We start from the raw sequence: 7,771 nt of genomic DNA, 5'->3' as shown, positions 1-7,771 counted from the left end.
CTGTTTGACTGATTGCAATGTTGTTTGTTCGTAGTTTTTTTCAACTGTGTAAGCATAGATTTACATTTTGTACACCCGGTGCAACGCATAGGGCTTTTATTACATGAAAGGACTTATTATTATGACTGTCATAATATTAAGATTTTCATAAGTGTTTGTTTATTTGTTTGTTCTCTGCCATGTTAAGAATTGCATGCATGCTTTTATTGCTATAAAATGTGCCTTAGAAAATCACGTGTTCAGAAGTGCATGCATAATTTTGTAGGCGAACATACAGAAAATGCAAGATAAAACATACTTTTGATAGTATACCTCAACCAAACATGATCCTAATATAACAACTATTACACTTTTAGAGAAGATAAAGATCCATAATTGTTCGTACCTAGAGGAACTCGCCTTCTAGATGGTCCTTGCTTACACAAGGTACTCCTTGAGAAATTGTCCTCCAGGTCCGTTGTTGTGATGGCCGAAGGAAGAACAAGGAGGGGGAGGAGGGATGGCAGACAAGGTTAACATATATAGGTAGGACATGCGGAGAATAACTGGGTAGCAGATCATGGCTGAATATAGTTCTACCATATATAACATTGTTTTCTACCATATATACCATTGTTGATGGTGCATATCTATTTCCTTTTTCCACCAAATGCACACCTGTTAATAAATAAGGAAAGATGTAAAAAATCATAACTTACTAAAGAATTAAATTATTGTATTAATTAAATAAAAGATTTTCATTGCTTGCATGCCAAGTTTAGCTACAGCAAAAATAAATTGGCATGCACACTAATCGTTTTCCTGCTTAACTATTTTTGTATGATTTAACAGTTTGTACTAATACTTCATTCCATAATTTGGTATTAATGTACAGTCTCAATATACTTTTTGCAGTTGTAATATCTGAGAGACCACACAAGTTCGATGAATGCTTTCAATTCCAGTTTCTCCATGGTTTCCCAATGCCAAAGGTAACCAATACTAATTCTTTTTTTTTGAGGGGAAAAACCCGCCGCTGCTTTTATTTCTTAAACAAAGTTTGGAATGTCATTTGAAATTACATCTAAGATAAAATCTGGAGGAGATTCAAGCCAAAGCTCACTTCTCCCTTCACCTACACCTACTCTCGCTAGCTTGTGCGCGGCCACATTGGTAGACCTCCTTACCCATGAAACTCTGAACTCCTCCACTGAATCGAGCATCACCTTGATATCCTGTATCCATGGCGCTACTACAGACAAGTTCTTTTCCTTTTGTTTTAACATCTGTACGACTCCTAGGTTGTCCAGCTCCAAATGAACCTTCTGCACGTTCCTCTCAAGTGCAAACTGAACCGCTTGCCTGCATGCGAGGATCTCTGCAGCTTCCGGGTCAGCTACATGTTGAAAATGTTGGCAGAATCCTCCCGTAAAAGCTCCCACATGGTCTCTAATGACAGCCCCGCCTCCAGCGCTATTGCCATGTTTCGAAGTGGCACCATCTGAGTTGATCTTGAGCCAACCTTCATCAGGAGGTTTCCATCTCTCAGTTATTTTGGGAACTGAAACACGCACCTTGGGAGCATGAACTGATCGCCATTCGCACATATGCTCCCACACAGATTCCATTATTTCATGCGGAGATGCTATCTTCTTACAGCCTCTTGCTGCGTTGCGAGCCAACCATAAGCCGTATACCGATTGAATCATCGCCTCCTTCTCCCCATCGGTAGCCCCGGCGAACCATCCCAGCAACCAGCTCGCCAATGCACTCTGAGAGTCGATTTGACACGGTGGGATCGCCATCATAACTCCCTTTTCTGACTGCATCGTTTGCCAGAACAGCGATGAATGCTGACATGCCCAGAATCGATGGTAAACCGTCTCTTCCCGTCCACATGCAACACAAAAAATGCCAGGCTTAATCCGACGATGGTGAAGTTCCGCCCCAACTGCTACACCATTTTTAATAACTCTCCACATGTGTATCTTGGCCTTTGCTGGTGCGTTTGTAGCCCACAGCCCCAAGAATCCCTTATGACCTTGAACAGAGTTCGAAGAGCCCGACTGTCCGGTCCTCGTGCTGTTCAGCGCCATTCGAAGATGATATGCAGACTTGACAGTAAACACTCCACTTTTTGTAAAGTTCCATGCTAGGAAATCATCCACTCCCAGGCCACCAACTGCAATTTGTTTGATGTCATTTGTATCCGTTGGTGAGAACATGTCGTGTATCTTTTGAGCATCCCACATCACACCATCTTGTTGAAGCAAGTCTGCCACCTTAGTGATCCCATGTACATAGTTCTGCCCTAGTGGTTTCAGACTCCCTTTTCTAGGAATCCAATTATCATGGTGTATGTTGACTTTGGCCCCATCCCCTATCCTCCATACGAGCCCCTCCCGGAGCAGGTTCCTACCATGGATGATGCTTCTGAAGGTAAAAGAACCCCCCGATGGACACGTGGCCGTCAAAATCGAGTGTTCAGGGAAATATCTCGCTTTTAGCACTCGTGCACAGAGAGAAGATGGGACCTGCAAAATACACCAAGCCTGATTTGCTAAGAGCGCTTGGTTAAAAGCTTCCGGATCATGAAATCCCATTCAACCACTCCTTTTTGACGCACACATCTTTTCCCAGGCGATCCAGTGTACCTTCCTTTCACCATTCATTGCCCCCCACCAAAATTTCGAAGAGATTGATGTCAGTTTCCGGCACATTTTCTTTGTGAGGTGAAAGCAACTCATTGTGAAAGTCGGTACAACTTGGAGACCCGATTTGATAAGCACTTCCCTTGCAGCCTTGGAGAGTCCTTGCCCCTTCCAGCCGCCTACTTTTCCTTTCGAGCTCTCTGTTACATACTTGAAAGTGCCCTCTTTGGACTTTCCAACCAGTGTTGGGAGTCCTAGATATCTCTCAATACGTGAAAGTAACCAATACTAATTCTGGATGCATGAAATCAACTTTTTATTTTAGCGCTGATGTTGATCAGTAGGCATTGACGTGATATTTACATATAGTTATTTTTGCCAAATATAATTCATGACTTTATGGATCTTTTGACATATCGTGTATGGACTTTACTATTTAGGGCTGCCCGTGTGTTAATGTGGGAGTTGTAGGATTTATACAAGTATAGTAAGCTATAAATCTGCTACGTACTATACATGGAATAAAACTTACATTCACTGCTATGATTCAACATTTGGTGTGAGCCTAGGACCACATACAACAACTGAATATTGCAGCAAGTTGAGAACTACCTAGAAAGCTAGAAATATTTGCAACAAAAAGGCACCAAATCTCTATCTTCTGCCACATAGAGATCCCCAAGACCACCTGAACTTTCAATCAAATGGATGATTAATCACTACACATCAACATTAGATCCAACATATATACTGTACAAACCAAACTGTGACTTGAGAGGGAGATAAACAGATCGAGTGTAATCATGGTCCCACATATTCCAAGTTTTCCTTGCTACTGTTATTTCGATCTGTGCACACAAATAGTCAGGAATTAACTGTTATAGACAGAGGAATTAGCAGGGAGGAAGACATAGAGGAATAGTACAGGCTGCACAGTATATTCTCTGAACCACAAGAGAGAGCACAACCAGCTTCCTCTTCCCAGCGCCAAAGCCGCCAACCCCTCTGCATCCTCCATGAGCAGAGCAGAGCAAAGCCGGCACCACGACAACACGCCTGCTTCACGCCCTTACAGGAAACCCCTCTCCATGCTCGGGCGCAGTCGTGCCCCTGCACACCAAGGCACCAACCGCGTACAGCAGGCCGGCCGCGCGCTCCTGCCATCTGCTCTCTGACCGCGCCGCCGACAGAACGAAGCCTGTCAGAGGCAATGGCTGAATTTATCTTCACCTGCACCATTAAGCGTGGCTAACACCTACTCTCGACTCGGATGCCGATTCCACTACCTCGGCTTCTTGCTCGTTCTCTTCTTCCTTACAGTATTCCTGCACATCTCAAATTCCTAGCGTGGCAGAGGTCAGGGCAAAGGGCTAGGGAGAGGCGCATGGTACCGGCAAGCGAGTGGAATAGGATAATGGAGGAAGAAGGATAACTCCTGATGCGCCACCCCCGCCCCATCAACGACCGCTCGTCGACGTCCAAGACACTCATGATCCATATCTAACCCACGTCCGCCTCCACATCCTTCTTTGGTTTGCCGTAGGCGACCTGAGCGGTGGGGGCGAGAGTTAGTTATGGTTGGAGGCGCTGGAAACCAGTGGGGGTTTTGAGGGAAAGAGCAGCGAGAGGGAGAGGGGCACGGGGATCTCGGGAAGATCCGCAAGGGGAGTGATCCTCGGCAGAATTTTTCGTGAATGGAGCGTGGCACGGCAGGGGAATATTCATCCGCTCGGCAGAGTATAGACCGTCAATTAATTGCTACATGCAATCCTAACCTCTGTTTTAGGCCGTTAGATATCATTAAGTGGGATAATCTGATGGCACCAATTAATCTTGGTACACATAATGGGGTGGTTATAGAAAAGAAAATGTTCATTTGGTTAATAGTAGTATAGATATTAACTTACTAATGTGTCGGCCCATTGTTTTTTTAATATTATTTGAATGTTCTACATGATGATAGCGTTTCTAAAACTGAACGGTAGAGGAAGTGATAGGGGGTTTTGAGCTGGATGCGGGAATTGATAGATGTGACGATTTCCGCTTTGTACCTCTTCGAGGAAAATGACAGTAGGTGCAGAAACAGTTGGAGGCACAATGCTGCCGCCGAAGGATGTAAATATCCTGTGCACACACATGCATTTGCCTAGTTTAGGAAAAACATTAAACCCTAGCGACTCATCTCATCTAGCATCAAACCCTATTATCCATGTACAGCTTCCCAAATGGGGCTAATGGCTCATTCATGGCAAACAACCGAATGATTTGTTCATGACGTTGCAACAAAATCAATTAATAATCCAACAATATGGTAATAAAACCAAACTTCAATAATACCAAAACACCATAAAGTTTGAATAGTTTGATAATACCAAAACATCCTAAATTTTTTGAACATACGTCTATAGAAGACCCCATAAAGTTATTATCTAAGTATTCATATCAAAAAAAATTATCAAATCGATCCATAACAAATCTGAAGTATAGGAAAATATTATTGGCATATCTGCATGCATCAGTCCATCTTCAGTTGCTTAAAACCCTCAGGGCCGCTCTAATCTCTGGCGGGATGTTTGCAGCAGCTTATTGTCTTTGAACATTAACATTTGGACCGTAACTTGGTGTCTAAGCTGTATTGGATCCTAGGAAAGGTGCAAAAACTCAATCATTTAATAAACTGGTTGGATAATAATTAGCACACATCAACTCATAATTTATGTACTTACGGTAGTGTTCATCCAGCCCATGCTACGCAAACGACCAATCTGGTGGGCCATCTCCTGTAGCACAAAGAAGCCGGAGTGTTTGCTACGTCAAAAAAATATTAAACATTATAACGGTCTGCATCTTATGTATGCGATCAATTTAGTAGATTACCGACGAGCAGCACAGGACATGGTATCTTGTTCCCAATCCATGATTTGGGTATTCCAACCAGCGATCCTAGTCTGCAACACAGTGTTGAATTCTTCCTTCAGCAGTGTGATTTCCTTCCTCATTAATATGTTATAAGTGCTATCTTCAGGATCAAACGTGTTGAAGGATGGATCCATCACGACAACCCTCCTCCTCAGCCGGTTGACTATAAGTAACCCGTACGATGAATCCGAAAGTTTCAACGGGAGTAGATACTGTGGCAGGTCAACACATGTCAATTGCTATTATAATAAGTAAAACTAACTTTAAGAATGAGCGTCTCTTACAATTATAGAGTTGAACACATCATATTTAGGAAGAGGCTGGACCACAACATAGTTAATCAGCATCGTGATGCGCTCTCCTTGAGTCATCCAGGAGTACCTCAGGCCTGTGACTAAGCATGAAACTGCAAGTCGAAATAATGTTTGCTACCAACCCAGTTGGTGCCTGCGGTCCTCTCTACTTCAGCGCTCGCAAGCTTACGTACAACAAGGTTGAAGCATTCAGGATGAAGTTTTTTATGAAAAAAGGGTGTCCTGGATCATTCGGAGGCTGATGTCGATCTGGTACGGCCGGGAGCTTCTTATCCATATTGAGCTGGAAAAAAAATGCCCAAGAACATTTAGGAAAAGACCTCAATGGTCATCTTCTAGTTTAACTTTGTCTATACTAACCTATAAACAGAATTCATGTTTAGATTGCATGACATTGCACGATGCCATTATGTCCTCACCTAGATGTATCTACACGTATCAAATCTAGAACCTGAATTCATGGGCTTTGCATGACATTGTTCATGTAGCGTCGGATTCAACTAAAAAACGTATACATGTACCTATGAATATTTTAGGATTGCCCATCTAGCTATCTTTCCTTGCTGTGTAAAAGAGTGTTCCAACATGATTTGTATATAGCAAAAGAATGTATAATAAGACAACTTACTTTAATATATCTTGGTCTCGAATGCCCATGATAAAGTGAAAAATGTATTCGAGTGCATCTTCCACGGCATGCATTGGTGGGGGCAAAAGATCCATGGGCGCAGGCACATCCTCCTGGGCCGCAGGCGCACCCTCTTGGGGTGCGTGCGCAGCGTTCCCAATGATCACCTCCATGGGATAGAAAATTAGTTCTCGATCGGAAATTGCAGATGGGATATATGTGAACTTGGGTGGGTGGTTAAATAGTAGGCAGATGGAGTTTATCATTTTGTTACCATGACATCTAATACATTGGAGAGTTGATATTGCCTTCCAAATGATCAACATCGTTTAATTAAAGCAGTTATTCATTTCCATGTATAAAATATTTTTACTTGTGGACGGATCTGATCTTTCTCCCAGTATCAGATAATATATTCCCGATTCCATTATTTCAGCCCACTTGTTTTGTGAATACAACACAAAAGGAAATATAAGAAACTTCCTTTTCCTCCTCCCCGTGGTCGTCGGTATGTACAAGCACTATATTTTTATTAGGGTAATCATATCTCTAGATTTAATACAATCTTATTTTTCTATCCCAGAAAAATGAAATATCTAATTTATTAACTCATATTAATATATACACCGAAGGATTGCAACGGAGTACGTATGCTAATAAATCAGAGAAGATGTAGAAGATCCAAACATGCTTAAAACAATTTTGTTTGTTTACTATTTCTTTAAGTTACTAAATAGTTTTTATGAGGTATAAAATTTTCGCATATAAAAATGCAATATATACAATCTGTTCTTTGTCTATTAAAATATTTAAGTTGTAACGGTGAAATTATAATGAATTATTTGTTCACTTATTTTCTCACTGAAAAATAATGCTTTGGCCTTTTATGTCACTTGTTTGGTTGACTGTATATGAACTCATTGTAGTTATCTTTTGATGTTTTGATTTGACAGATTTTATTATGAAGCTAAGCTTCTAGACACACATCTGTTCTGGTAGTTATTTGTATGAGTTGACATTCAACATTAGTATCAAGGACATTCGACATGAAGCTATTATAATACATCCCGTTCGACTGGTATGACATATTTTCTGCTTTCTTGAACTCGTCGTGCTCATGGTAACATGGGATTTCCTTGATACTAATGTATCATATTACATATGCCTATTTTCAGTGTAAATGTGTTCATTTATCAACCAAACCTTGGTGAATGTACAATCAGGGGGAGCCTTGATGCCTTCTCATGTAAGAGTAAGACCCACAACATTTTGATAACTTG

At 41.6% G+C, this 7,771-nt stretch overlaps 1 long non-coding RNA gene across 1 annotated transcript; it reads left to right on the top strand.

The window, feature by feature from the left end:
* The first annotated feature begins 471 nt into the window (after nt 1–471).
* Nucleotides 472–7,513, top strand: LOC123058643 (uncharacterized). The gene is made up of 3 exons (XR_006427257.1): nt 472–525; nt 895–971; nt 7,445–7,513. It is a non-coding gene; the product is annotated as an uncharacterized lncRNA (long non-coding RNA).
* The last annotated feature ends 258 nt before the right edge of the window (nt 7,514–7,771 follow it).

Source organism: Triticum aestivum, chromosome 3A (genome assembly GCF_018294505.1).
Source record: "Triticum aestivum cultivar Chinese Spring chromosome 3A, IWGSC CS RefSeq v2.1, whole genome shotgun sequence".
Lineage (NCBI taxonomy): Eukaryota > Viridiplantae > Streptophyta > Magnoliopsida > Poales > Poaceae > Triticum > Triticum aestivum.
This window is presented reverse-complemented; position numbering and strand designations above follow the sequence as displayed.